The 15,576-nt window shown below is 41.0% G+C and overlaps 1 protein-coding gene across 1 annotated transcript in view; it reads left to right on the plus strand.

Moving 5' to 3' along the window:
• LOC149205664 (inner membrane protein PPF-1, chloroplastic-like) overlaps window positions 1-15,576 on the plus strand; it is a 335,124-nt gene that overhangs the window by 181,666 nt on the left and 137,882 nt on the right. The gene's annotated exons all lie outside the window — the stretch shown is intronic.

The following is a 15,576-nucleotide window of genomic DNA, read 5'->3' on the forward strand; positions in this document are numbered from 1 at the left end:
GCTTGTTTTTGAATATCCATTTCGTTCCTATGATATTCTTATCATGAGGTCTAGGAACTAATTCCCAAGTTTTATTCTTTTCGATTTGCTCAAGTTCTTCATTCATGGCTTTGACCCAACATTCATCTCTGCATGCTTCATTTACATTTTGAGGTTCAGTGGAAGATAGTAATGCTAGATAACTTGAAGCTTTGGCAATGGTTCTTCTAGTTTGCACACCTGCCCCTTTTTCCCCTAAAATTTGAGTTTCTGGATGATTTTTCCGAACATATCGGATGGAGTCTTTTCTTCTATCGTTATCTCTTCTTCTGGTGCTTCATTGGTTTCTTCTTTAGAATCAGTGTGATTTGATGTGAGAAAATAATCCTCGTCTTCTTCATTGTCATAATCTTCGATTTTTATCTGTTTTGGATTTTTGCATGTTTCATCAACCACAACATCATTACTTTCAATAATTTTCCCAAGTCTTTTATTGTGACATTTATATCCTTTACTTCGGGAAGAGTAGCCAAGAAGAATACCTTCATCTGCTTTGGGTTCAAACTTACCAGGTTTTTCATTAGTCCTTTTTATGTAACATTTGCTTTCATTAACTTTGAAGTATTTTACAGTAGGAGTCTTACCATACCAAAGTTCATGTGGAGTTTGAGTGCTGTTTACCCGAACATTTGCTTGGTTGAGAATAGCGACGGTGGCGAATGCAGCTTCACCACAGAAGGTTGCAGGAGTTCCAGATTCATCTAGCATAGCACGAGCCATTTGTTGAACAATTCTGTTCATCTTTTCTACCACTCCATTTTATTGAGGAGTGCTTGCGGTGGAGAATTGCCTTTTTATTCTATGTTGTTCACAAAAGTCAAAGAATTCATCCGAGGTAAATTCTCCTCCTCAATCAGATCTGAGGCATTTGATTTTGCGATCTGATTCATTTTCAACCAAAGCTTTGAAGGCTTTGAACTTTTCAAATGATTCATCTTTATGCTTTAGAAGACCTATCCAACACATTCTGGAAAAATCATCAATCAATAATATCAAGTATTCTTCTCCATGAGGTGACTTTTTCCTTTATGGTCCACATAAATCAGTATAAACAAGTTCAAGAGGCTTACTAGCTGACCCTTCCTTTTCGATGAAGTGAGATCTAGTTTGCTTACCGAATTGACATGATTTGCATATAGTATTTTCAGGAATGTTGATATCTAAAAGATCACGAACAACCTGGAATCTGCATGCTTTTCTTATTTGAGAAAAGCTTAGATGTCCCATCTTGAATGATATCTACGTATCCAATTGTTATAATATGTTTGTGAAATCTTGGTTGTGAACTTCAAATTTTTGACTTGGGAGCATTTTATCTTTGGCCTTTAGTTCTGGCCCTCGAATTCTTCTCCTTGATATCACCCATAGCTGGCCAAAGTCATGCTTTGATACCCACTATAATGTACCAAGGTTAAGATGTACAAAAAATTTCCTTCAATTTTCTAAACCCCTATCATAGAAGGAATTTTCTGTTACAATTGGGAATAACACCACAGCAGTTGCTTCAGAAATTTAGCAAACATTTTGAGAATGCTGGAAAGTTTACAACAACAGGCGGTAACTTAGTTAAATCTTCACCAAAGCACCGCTGTCATTCCATTAACCGATATAACAATTCTTAACATAAGTGCAGAAGTGAAGAACCTGGGAATTTGTTTTCGCAAATGACGGCCCAGTTCTGCCTTCTTGGAAATGACCACGTTATACACAGGTTGTGCAATTCTATCCCCTTGAATTTGTAACTCTACAACCACCAAAAAGGAGAATTCGACCCTCTGCAAATCAGTAGTTTGACCCCTTTGTCAAATTCTGGATATTGTGCTCAACCCACTCCTGAAAAGCAAAGTCACAGGATATGTCCCTTTGGGTCTTGTGTCCCGTATTTCACACGTCGGACACAAAACGTGTCAAAAATGTTTTTTTTCGTGCCCTCCAATCGAGACACGTGTTTTAGACATGGCGAAAATGTGCCCTAACGTATTTGGCTCTTAGGACACGTGTCCCACAAAAAGTGACATTTAAAACCTGCAACTTGGTTTAGTTTTGGGTTTTTTTTGTCATTGTTCACCACAGTGGACTTTGCTCGCTGCCGAAATCGAATTTGCTATGCAGTGTGAGGAATTTTGTTGGATTTGAGCACAATGCTCGCAACTTCACATTTAGAGCACAGTTCACAGGTTCTTCTAAATATCCAGTTTTATTTTATCAATTATGATATTTCTAAATTTCTAGTTAGTAGTTTCTTATGTGCGTGAACAATTGTTAATAACATGAACAATGAACATTGAATTGTGAACATCATTGTGTAGTAAATTAATAAACTAACTAGTAAATACTAAATATATATCTTCATGATTTATATCTATAGTGCTCTATTTTCTAAAAAATATGGATCAGGCACTATATATATATATATAAAATGTGTCCCCCGTGTTTGGTTTTTGGGGTCGCTGTGTCTTGTGTCGAATACTCGTATTTATGTGTCCTTCGTGTCTTGTGTCCTCGTGTCATGTGACTTAGCTGAAAAGGAATTCGACCTCTTGAGGGAATTATCAGCACCCACTTGGAACTCAGCCCTAAGATTATATGAGGAATTATGCCCACAGGAAAGCACTCGGGCTCCTCAAAAACCAATCAACTCGGCCCTAAGAATTTTTCTATCAAACTCAGCCTTGGTATTTGTCACTTCATCCAGCTATTTGTTGGTTCTTTGCTGCCCAAAACTCCAAGTAATTCGGCCCTGTTTGTGCACAATTATTTTGGTCCCTTGTAAGATGAACTCGGTCCTCCTAAGAAATTCGACCCCTTTGTAAGTGTGCTTTTCCTGCCTAAAGAATTATTAGTTCTAAACCCCCTGCAAGAAGATCAATGATAGTCTGATAGGTAGGAAACCCAACTAGGGTGGCAAAAATTCCACTGAAATTGGGGGTCCAACTAGGGTAGCAATTAAACCTACCGAAACTGGGTGGAGAATTTCCCTTGAGACCCTCTGGGTGAACTCACTTGAGATCTTCAACCAACTGCAATTAGAAAATGATTAGTGAGAATACTCTGCAAATGAGTCTCCCTATCCTTTAATAACTTTCTATTGAGCCTTCTTCCAAGCTTCTAGATTCCCCTTTTTAATACTATTATATTGGTGGGGGCCACTTTCCACTAAGTGGCTTTTGCCGCCTTTTTCTAATAAAATAGAATTTGTCGTCTGTTGAATTTCTAAGTCTGAGAAGTCAGAAATTCCTATTGCATTATCTGGTTTATTTTACCTACTTGTTTATTCCTTAACAAGTTATTTAACCATATAAATACTGAAAATAAACACAAATGCAGTCTCAACTCATATACAGATGATCAACTGAAATAATAGAAAAAGATAAGGGACACCGTTATTTTTGGACAATCGTCCCCGACAAAACCCAATGCAAGAAAATTGGTGCAACAGTTTTGAGGGTTTTATTATTAAGCAGCTTTCTTGAGTACAACTAGGGTGCCAAACTGGCTCACCCAACAAAGATTTCTACACAACAATAATACGTCTTCTTGGAAGAATATATTCAGCTTCTCAGCAATAGTCTGCCCCACGAAAAACCTTCTGGCGCTTCTCCAAGGCTCCGTGTCAACCCTGCTAGCCTCTACATAGCTCTGGAACCCTCTGCGTCAGCCTTCTACCTCTTTGTGTTAGCTCTCTGGGCTTCTGCATCACCCACACAGGCCCCTCAGCCTCTGTGTAGTCTCTAGCTGCCTCTGTGTAGCCTCCTCAATCACTGTGCTGGCCCTCTAGCACTATCTCTGCCTCTCTGCTATGTACTCACTGCCCCTCGCTGCAACTCAGATCACTTGTTTGAATTTTCTCAGCAAACCCTGCTCCAGAAAATCGAACTGACTAATCAATCTTGGTGTATCTCTAACTGACCCTCAAGCCTCCTCTTATACTTTTCCTGTTGAGTTTTCAACGGCCGAGATTAAGTCTCTAATCAACGACTAAGATTAGATTTGGCTTGAGCCATGTCATTTAGAACATTCTCACCCAGTTTTATATTAATACTCATTAGTATTTTAATTTTCCTAAGTTTAGACTTAGGAACCCCATTAAAAATATTAATTATTTTAATATCTATCTAACTGGGTGGAATTTCCCCAAACCATTTCTGGATCTTGGAGATCTCATGTGCTTTAGCCTCTCCACCAATTGTCATGGCTAGAGCACATCCGATGCTACCTCAAATCAACACTCCCTCTTAGCGAGGAATGTGCTCTAGTAATGCTCCACTGCTGAACATTATATTGATCATCCAACACCAGTACCTGTGCTGATGCTTGGCCTGCTACCCAACATCCACTGCATTGCTGCCTCTTGTACTGTTGCCCATGGTTCTGCCACTGCCATTGCTACATCTGTACTGCACCTCCCTCTCAACCTAAGTCACCTGACACGGGGATTCGGGACACGTAGGATTCGAGATTCGTGGTGTCGGATTCGGACACGCTGACCCCCCGGAATAGGACACGCTATATATTATTTTATTAAAAAAATAAAAAAATAAATATATATATATATATATATATATATATATATATATAGATATATATATATATATATATATACATTTAAAATTAGATATTATCATATTTCTTACACAAATTTTAATTAATGATACAAATTTATTGATTTCAAACATAGATCTTCATCTATAGCTATTAGCATGCATAGTACATACAAAATTCAAATAAATGTCAGTGGTACTGGTCACATAAATGATAAATCTATTAAAAATTTAAATCATGATTCATAATTCATAACTGAAAGACAACTTACAACTACAAGATAGTAAGATAAACAAACTGACAACTGTAGTTTTCTCATTAAGTCATCAAATCAAAATGTGTTACATAGGTAGTGTTGGTGCAATGCCATTGGCAAATAGAAATAGAAAATATAAAACAACTACAGCCTACAGGTATACAAGCCTCAAGGCATCAATCGGCATCAGAATCAGCATCACTGTCCCCATCATCATGGTCCCCACTGCTCTCCTCTGCATCCTCCTCCTCCCTTGTATCCATAGTCGCCTTTGCATCTGCTGGTATGGAGGTTGACCCCTCTAAGTCATCAAAACTAACAGGGTCTAGCACTGGATCACTGAGATCCATGTTGGCCAATGCCAACTCAACAGTGGTGTCCAGACCCATATCATCAGGAAAGACATCCCACATCTTTGTCTTTCCCCTCAACCACTCTTCCCTCTACCTGTAAATAAGACGAAGGTTGGTGTGCACATACACCATTGTCTCTGCCCTGGACTGCTCAAGCCTGCTCTTCTTCACATTATGCAAATACCCATATGTGCTCCAATTCCTCTCGCAACAAGAGGATGAAGTCACCTGAGAGAGGAGCCTCATGGCTAACTGCTGAAGAGGAGGGCTTGTTGCCCCATGATTTGCCCACCAAGAATAGGGCTTCTTAACCCCCCTGTCTCTAATCACATTATAACCTCCAAATCGACCACTGCCAGTGGAAAACTCCGCAAAGGCATCCTCCACCTCAGCAATCAATGCACTATCCTAATAAATCCGCCTGAATGCCTCTTTCCTCCCCTGTGAGATTTCACCATCCATGTGAGGAGGGAATCTGCGGGAAGGTTCACCATTCAACCACTCATGGATGTAGCATTTGGGGTTCAATTAGTGAGCCAAACAATGTAAAGGTGTACAATTCTTGTCCCATCTGCTGACAAGAATATCCTGTATGGTATCACAGAAGGAAGAGGTTGATGTCTCATACTCGGGGCACTCACTCTGTAGAATAATGCTCCTCACAGACTCAATCATGGAATCCCATCCCTCATAAACCTCTCCTAGGATGGGTTTGTCTGTATCTACAACTCGAAGCAAAGAAATGATAGGGTCCATGATCCGAATAATTAGATCTACCCTCTCCCACCAAGCATCATCTAACACTGTGTCCTTCACCCTTTTAGAGGCTGCCTGATCTATCTTTCTCCAAAAAGACCAAAACTCAGAAATAACCATGGACCCAAGAGCGGTCTTGACCCACCTCAACCTCTTCAACATCATGAATGAAGATGCAAACCGTTTATCAATAATCTTCAACAATGATAGATTGTTGTACTCCTTGTAGATAGCGAGGGCATTTGTATGATTTTGCACAAAGTTACGGATATGTCTTGCATCCTCAATAATGCTTCCAATCCAAAGCACATCAGAAGCAATGGATTTCAGTGCTAAGTTCAATGAATGGACAATGCAAGGTGTCCAAAACACTTGTGGATATTTAGCTTCCACAATCATGCGAGCAGCCTTGCAAACAAGTGCATTATCTGTAATGATTTGCACACAAGATTCAACACCTACATCTTCAACAACTTTAATAAATAACTCACCCATAAATTGTGCATCCTTGTATTCGCCAAGTGTATCCACTGCTTTCATGAAAACTGGACCATTCAAGGAAGACACCATGAAGTTGATGATTGGGTGTTGTGCTAGATCTGTCCATCCATCAGAAACAATGCTAACCCCAGATGTTGGCCATGTTGCCACAATAGGCTCAAGCATTTTTTGCACCTCTTTTTTTGCCTTCGTCAACAATGTGGTTCTCAGCTTCTCTGACCCAGGAGGCACATACCCTGCTGGAGCCCCTTGAGTTAGAGCTCGGCACATCTCAACAAATAAAGGTGAACGTGCAACATTAAATGATATGAAGTTTTGATAGAAGAAGAAGGCAATGGTGAGATCAAGCTCTTCCCGTCTCTCTTTTTGGAAAATCTTGTCCATTGGACCAAGTGATCTTCTTTTTGATGCTTGTCCCCCAGTAGAAGTAGAACTCTCAAATGGAAATTTGGTGTTGGCTTTCCTCAAAAATGGAAGGGGGTCTTCATTCTTGGCTATTTTTGATTTTGAAGCCAGTGCCACATGTTCCATACCAACATTGGCCTCCTTTTGCAATTCTTTTCTCTTTTGTGAAGTAATAGCTCTACAAGATCCAATCCCACAACCAGGTAAAGCCAACAAATGTGATTTCACACGGTAATATGTGCTTTTGAAAGAAATGTTACAAAAATTGCATTTCCATTGCACATTGCCTCCTCCCTTTCCCTTGTTGTCTGGCCCATCCTCTCTTGTGACATATTTCCACAATGGATATTTATCATTGTCTTTAAGTTCTCTTCCCTCAACATTACTTGCAGCAGACTCTGATGATATTGGGGGAGGAAGGGCATCTCTACCCATGACATTCTTGCCCTTCCTTTGCCCCCTAACTGCTGCTGCCTTTGATTGAGCCATGAACACTGTTACCTGTAAAAAAAATGAACAAACTTACAAAGCATGCACAAATTTGTAAATAAAAAATGAAAATCATATACAAACTGCTGTAAAAAATGCAAAAAAATGGAGGGACTGTGAGAAATATAAATTAAGGGACTGTTGATGTTATTTATCTGCCTATTACTGTATCTTTATGGTCATTAAAGATAGTTGAAAAAGTGCTGGAATTTTGGTGCAATATTCTCTTATTTTCTTAAACCCTAAGGGAAAAAAATCCCCTCAGGACATTACACCACCTAACACAATGTTAATCTGGTCACTGACTGTGCATTAATCAATTTTAAGTGTCACAGGCTCACAACATTCAAGATTTGAAACATCGATTCTCTCAGCTCTGTGATCAAAATGTTTACAATGCAAGGTTTCCAATGTTCCATCAATCCAACACTGAACAACACTGTAAATTATAATTATATGAGATGGTAGCTGTATTTTACAGGTGAGATTGTAATATTTATCTCATAGGTTAGTATTGTACATTGAATATGACATTCTTAATTATATAAAATTAAAAGTAAAATAAATTTGATATATAATAAAAAGTCAGGTATGGGCTGGCAGGTGCAGAATGGGTTATTGTGTGTCTTAAAAGAACGATTGAATCATCTTATGTATGGGAAATTTGGTAAGTCATTAAACAAACTTTGTATTTTATGGTTTGAATATAGTTAACAACTCTCGCATACAAACGCAGATTGTGACAGGGGATTCAAAAGCAATGTTAAATCAGATGGTAATGAACTGTACCTTAGTCGATTACCTTCAAGTTACAACAATCATACAACTTGGAACTTTGGAAGTTTCGTTATAACTTTGCTGTAGGTGTTCGGCACAAAATTTTATTTGCTGGACCATACCCTCACTGTTTTATTTAAATTTTATACTATCAAGTCTTCCAAAATACTTCTATACGTCTCATGACAGGCGATAGCTCATAAATTAGAAGTTAGTCTCTATGCCATTTCTGTAGAGGAATGTCAATCGGGATCACTGTTCTGCAATGTCATCTAGTTACAGAACAGTCTCATTGTTAAGTAGATTACTACTTGTCTTATAAAGACACTTCACACCATCATATATTTAATATTTCACTGCCATAACCGGTCTCTATTATTGACAATGTTACTCGACCATCAAGATCATGACACTACTGTTATTATCATATGAGTTAGAAGACGCTGAGCGGCTGATAGATAACAATATAACTCACGAGTCACAACTTATAAGTTTATAACCCTTCTTTGCTGCGATTGGAGTGGTTGACCGTTGAATAATAGTGTGATTGGAGTGGTAATGGAGCTGGAGACCGAGACCGAGGATTGTCAAAGGGCTTGACTGGTAATGGAGCTGCTCAACGTAAACCATAAACACTGAAGTTTGAACAGTGAGATTAGAACTTACCTGGTCGATTCTCCTTGCTGAATGCTTTACTCCTTGCTCCAACAGCACAAATCACTTGCCAACAGCACAAATCACTTGCCAAATGACAATTTTTATGAGCAAACACGCCCTTTTCATTCCCGCACTGAGCTTAGCGAGTCCTGGAAACCGGACACGTGTCCTAAAATTGCGACACGCCCCTGAAAATAGCGACACGCCCTCGGACACGACGTGTCCTGTGATTTGGACACGAATCCAGACCGAATCGTGTCGGATTCGCCGGATTCGGGATTCGCAAGGGGTTTAGGACGAATCCGGTGACTTAGCTCTCAACACGCTGCCGATAGCACTACCACTGCTAACTGCTGCACTGCAACTCAGTTACCGAGAAGTAAGTAACTAATCTACCCAACCACTGACATCCTTGTCAATCCAGAAGCCTCCTGATGCTGAAGCTACCTTTGCTGCTATCTTGTGCTCCCTGTGCTACTGCAAGCACGTTTATGCCTCTCGCACTGTTGCAACCATCTCTGTGCCTCTCTGCACTGCTGCAACCACCTCTGTTCCTCTCGCACTGCTGCAACCCCCACTGCGCTGCTACGGACATCTGCTCTAGCACTGCCTTGTTGCTCCATCCGCATCTTGCTTCTACTGACATCCATCATCATGCTACTATCACTCGGGGATCTCGTGGCCGGATATGATCCAAGAGTTTGGGTACCTCAAGGATCCTGCCCCTCATCTTCTGTAGTCCTCCTGACTATAGCTTGATGTCACCTCACCTTTTCTCTAGAGGTGCATGAGCACTTATGGCATAGTCGTCATCTGTCTCGACTTCTTTCTTCGCCTTAGCCAGAGCTGCCTTGGAGTTAGAAGCCTCTCCCTTATTCTTCTTCCTAGGACACTGGATTGCATAATGACCCAACTCCCCACAATGGAAGCATTTCACCTTGGAGATGTCCTTCTTCTTCCTCTTCCCTTGTTGTCCTGCAGATGCGAGAGCAACATCCTCTTCCTCCTCTTTCTTTATCCGACCTCCTTTGCTACTACTTATCGCCTTGGTCAACCGTCTGATCTCTTCTTGGCGAAGAGCTGCCTACATCTCTTCCCATCCTAGAAGATAAGCTCTGCCCAAAATGCTTTGGACAAATGTCTCCCAATCCTCAAAGACTGCATTTAGGGTGGTTCTCACCATGAACTCCTGATCCGGTGTGGCCTCTATGGAAGTAAGTTGGTCCCAAATCTCTTGCAACCTGCTGAGGTATAGATCTATCTGCTTCCCCTTCTGCATTTGATACGACTGTAGTTGATTCTCCAATAGCATCTTCCTCTGCATGGAAGTGCCTTGATACAATGTCGTCAAGGTGTCCCACATCTCCTTTTCCATGTTTTTCTCGGTAATATGCGATACTACATGATCCTTGATCCCATCAAGGATTATGCACTTTGCCTTCGCCATTGCATCCTCATACCTTTCATTATCAGCTGGGTTGACTGGGATAGCCACGATTCTCAAGGCGAAGCCCTTGATGCGATGTCTATCCAGAACAGACAGGATCCTGGCCTTTCAAATGACAAAGTTGGAGGCCCCATCCAACCTATCATGATCCCTCAGTCCGTTCATTGCCATCTCCGCTCCTTTTTTGGACTCCCTCTGTGTCTTGACTTCCCTCCTGGAAGTTCTCTCCTAGACTCCCTCTGAGTCTTGGTTTCCCTGCTGGAAATATTCCCGCCAACAGTCGATTCGCTCCTCTCTGATCCTCATTGCAACTACAACTTGTTGGAATTTATAAGTTTAACCCATTAGAAATTCTTCCTGCACTATCTGGTTTATTTCTTCCTACTTGTTTAATTACTTAACAAGTTATTTAAATACTGAAAATAAACACAAGTACAATATCAACATCTATAGATCATCAACTGAAAGAAAACAAGCACACAAGTGACACCGTTATTTTTGGACCAATGTCCCCGGGAAAACTGGTGTAGCTATTCAGAGGGTTTTATTATTAAGCAGTTTTCAGAATACAACCTGGGTGCCAGAAATGGCTCACCCAACAGAGAATGCCCTCGACAGTAGTACCTCTCCTCGGAAACGATATTCTGGCTGATCAATCACCAGATGAACGATCCCACAACAACAATTGCAGCTCACACTGCTCTGCGTGACTCTGATAGGGACTGTGTCACCCTACCTGGCTCACTAGCACCCAGTCTGTCCCACGAAATCCTTCCAGCACTGCCTCTTGGCCCTGTGTCAACTCTGCTAGCTTCTGCGTCAGCTTCTAGAGCTTCTGCGTCATCGCTTAGACCCTCTGCGTCTCACACGCTGGCCTCTCTTGGCTCTGCGCAACCCCTGATTGCCTCTGCATAACACCCAGCTGCCTCTGCCTGAACCTCTCCGGGTTCTGCATTCTCTCTGGTACAAACTCTGCCTCTCTTCTATGTATTCACTACCCGTCGCTGCTGATCACTGATTCTATCTCTCTTAGCAAACCCCGCTCTAGAGAATAGAATGACTGATCACTATGGTATGTTCTTCAACTGACCCTCAAACCTCTTCTTATAATTTTCTTGTTGGTCCATCAACGGCCGAGATTAAATCTCTAATCAACAACTAAGATTAGATTTGGCTTGATCCATGACTTTTGGAACATTCTAGCCCAATTTTATATTAATACCCATTAATATTTTATTTTTCTTAAGTTTAGACTTAGGAACCCCATTAAAAATATTAATTATTTTAATATCTACCAAACTGGTTAGACGCTGCCCAAACCAATTCTGGGTCTTGGAGATCTCATGCGCTTTAGCCTCTCCACCAATTTTCATGGCTAGAGCACATCTGATGCTACCCCAAATCAACACAACTTGGATCTGGATTTCTTGGCTAGAAATCCATCAAGGCAACGACTCTTTCTACCTTGGTTCAATCCTGTTAGGTACTGTTCTACTTCAACAACAACAACACCCCACCAGTTTTCTAATCCACAATTTGCCCACAACTCCCTATGCCCCAACAACTGAAGAAACTAAGCCTTCCAGCTCTGCGCAATCCAGCAAAGGCTAAATCACTCCTGTGGTCAACTGCGTCAAGCCTACCTGACTGAGTAGGATGACATGGCTTTTCCTAAGCCTCTTCCGCCTCTCTCTGCGTCTGCGCTGGCCCTCTCTTTGCCTCGAAATGAGGTAGGCTGAGTAGGATGATGTGGCTCTTCGTGAGCCTCTTCTACCTCTCTCTGCCTTTGCACTGGCCCTCTCTCTGGCTCGAAATGATGATGCAGGCACTCTGCGTCACTCCTTCTCTTCCGCTTTCTGCTTAGGAGCAACTCTGTCTCTCGGGACAACTACTACTGCTGCAAATACTTCTGATTATGCTAGTGCCTTCAGTCCTCTTGTGATCTGCAATCCTCTGATACCATGTTGAAATTTCTAAGTTTGACACGTCAAAAATTCCTCCTGCATTATTTTTTTTATTTCACCTACTTGTTTATTCCTTAACAAGTTATTTAACCATATAAATACTGAAAATAAACACAAATGAAGTCTCAACGCATATATAGATTATCAATTGAAATAATAGACAAACACACAAGGGACACCGTTATTTTTGGACAACCGTTCCCAGAAAATCCCAATGCCGGAAAACCGGTGCAGCAGTTATGAGGGTTTTATTATTAAGCAGCTTGCTTGAGTACAACTAGGGTGCCAAATTGGCTCACCCAACAGAGATTTCTAGACGGCAATGATACCTCTTCTTGGAAGTAGATACTCAGCTTCTTAGCACTAGTCTGCCCCACGAAAAACCTTCCGGCGCTTTTCCAAGGCTCTACGTCAGCCCTGCTAGTCTCTACGTAGCTCTAGAACCCTCTGAGTCAGCCTTTTGCCTCTCTGTGTCAGATCTTTGGCCTTTTGCGTCACCCACGCAGGCCCCTCGGCCTTTGCGTAGTCTCTAGCTGCCTCTGCGTGGCTCCTACTGCCTCTGCGTAGCCTCCTCAATCACTGCGCTGACCCTCTGGCACTATCTCTGCCTCTCTGCTATGTATTCATTGCCCTTCGCTGCAACTCATATCTCTAGTTTGAATTTTCTCAGCAAACCCCGCTCTAGAAAATCGAACTGACTGATCAATCTTGGTGTATCTCCAACTGACCCTTAAGGCTCCTCTTATACTTTTCTTGTTGGGTCTTCAACGACTGAGATTAAGTTTTTAATCAACGACTAGGATTAGATTTGGCTTGATCCATGCCATTTAGAACATTCTCACCCAATTTTATATATTAATATTTTAATTTTCCTAAGTTTAGACTTAGGAACCCCATTAAAAATATTAATTATTTTAATATCTCTTTAATCGGATGGAATTTCCCCAAACCATTTCTGGGACTTGGAGATCTCATGTGCTTTAGCCTCTCCACCAATTTTCATGGCTAGAGCACATCCGATGCTACCTCAAATCAACATTGTCGTTCTCTAATAAAATAATATTGCCGCCAAAACAATATCTGCCTCCTTTTTTCTAATAATTTTGCTTCCTTTTTACTAATATCCTCAAAATTTAGGCAAGACTCCTTAGCAATTTACGCACTCTAAAAATCAAGGACATTACACAACTACTATGCATAGACACTACTTGATAGACCTGCATATTAGTTTAGCTAGAGCTGCGTATAACCACAAGCTAATATGTGTGCCAACGTGTGAGTTAAGTGGGGGATAAGGTGGGGGACAAGATCTGTCCCATCTGTCAATGTTGTCCCCCACTTAAGCTGATAGCAATCCATGAGCACCAAGGAGAGATACAACCCGTTGGGTGGAAATTACCACTTGGGCCACAACACTGGCAGTCAAATGGGCCCTCACTTGGTCACAAACCTGACTTGTTAATGTGGCTGCCAAATTAGCCTCCAACTACTCCTTTGACATCAATTCAAAGCCACATAACTTTATTTTTCCCCTTGACTTGGAAACATATTTTTATAATGTTTCCACCAGTGTTGCATGACTCTTATAAGATCCGTGAGTACCCGTGGGTCTTGACGGGTTCTATAGCAAGACGGGTCACTTGCATAGGACCTGCATAAGACCTGTGGACCCACTCAAAATTCGTATTTTTTAAATTTTTTTGGGAGATCGTATTTTTTTTAAAGTTTTTTTTTTGTATTTTTCCAAGTCTTATATGAGTCTTATATGGGTCGTTCCCGAGTCTTATACGGGTCATCGAGTCAATAGCCAGACGAGTCTTATATGAGTACGAGTTGTGCAACATTGGTCTCCACTTATTATTATTTTTTAAAAATTTTCTTCTCTTTTTGCCGCTTTTACTAGAAAAAGTGGCTTTTCAAGGGGTAAAATTCATTTTTTTGACCCCCAAAGTGGGTCTTAGGATAATGTTGGGGTTGTGAGCATGAATTTCGAGTACCCACATGCCACCAACATATCCTAGAGCCACTTATTTACAATTTTACATAGGGAATTAATTAAAAATCCTGTTCTGCGAGAATTTTTAATTAATTAAAAATTCCTATAGACCTAGTCAAATTCCGCGAGACTTTGGATATGACCTAACATGGTGAATATTGACCCTAGACATTAGGATGGACCCAAGGCCTATTTATTAAGCCACGCTCCAACTTTGGTGGTATTGAGTGAAAAATCTCAACTAATTATTTATTGCTGAAGAGCAAAAATAATTGGTCGAGTGAAAAAAACACTCTAGAGTGGACTCACTTATTAACTAGGCCCCAAGTCGCCTAAGCTTTTTACAAAAGTTCATCATGCTAGCGACATTTATTACAAATCCCTCGCAGGGGTATGGAATATCAGAGAAATTATAGAGAGGAGAGAAAATGTGGCATAGATGCCCTGTTGACTTTTAATCTTCAATTTTTTTTACGAATGCCTCCTCCATTGGGTAATGAAGTCTTCATTCCATGCCATATGCATTTGAGCATATAACACCACCCAAGAAGGAATGAATGGCCCATGATGCCATGCTAAGCCTCTGAAGGCCCCTTTGAATGGTCCATGCTTGCTTGATGACTCCACAACCTTGGTGAAGAAGATTCCAACATCCACCTTGATTCTGTCCCAATGCTCAATGGCTACTTTGACAATTTTGACTTGGGCACCTTCAAGGCAAGATATGTTCCAAATCCATCCTTAAAGCATGTGAAGGTTCTTCAACAATGGTCCAACATCTTCCTTAGCTACCAAGATTCCAACCTCTTCCTCCTTTCTTGCAATAATATCAAGTAATCTTTATGCAAGGGCAGAATTTTTACAACAGTTCTATTGACCTAGCCAAATAATTGTCAAATGTCTTCATTTAAGGCTCCAAATGAAACCCCAGGGTCATACCTTTGGTCAAGGCAGCTCCATGACTTTTTAAGTCACAGATATGGTCATAAAATGCTCCAACAGCCAAGTGACGTGAAACTAATCATTGTTCCAGCTCACTAATACCCCAAAATGCCTCAACCAAGACCTGTCCACATCACCGAAGTGTGCCAAGCAAGTGACACATCATCAAATTGTCCAAGTAGGACTCTCCACATCATCCATATTGCCTCGAACTGCTGCCACATGTGCAAATCGGTCACCTAATCATGTACAAATCAGCTCACATGGTGACACATAGGACAGTGCTCAAGAAAGTGCCACATGGCATGCGTAGGAGGTATCCACATGTTCACAAACAGCCCCAAATCTGCCTTGCAAGGTGTGATCATGCCTCGATAAACATCAAGTGCCTCGGGAAATGTGAGCTTCCTTGGGAAACATGAAAGTAACCAAAAATTCAAGATGTATCCAGC

This window comes from Pinus tabuliformis, chromosome 1_2 (assembly GCF_031772625.1).
Source record: "Pinus tabuliformis cultivar Carrire ecotype Pingquan chromosome 1_2, CPIR1, whole genome shotgun sequence".
NCBI lineage: Eukaryota > Viridiplantae > Streptophyta > Pinopsida > Pinales > Pinaceae > Pinus > Pinus tabuliformis.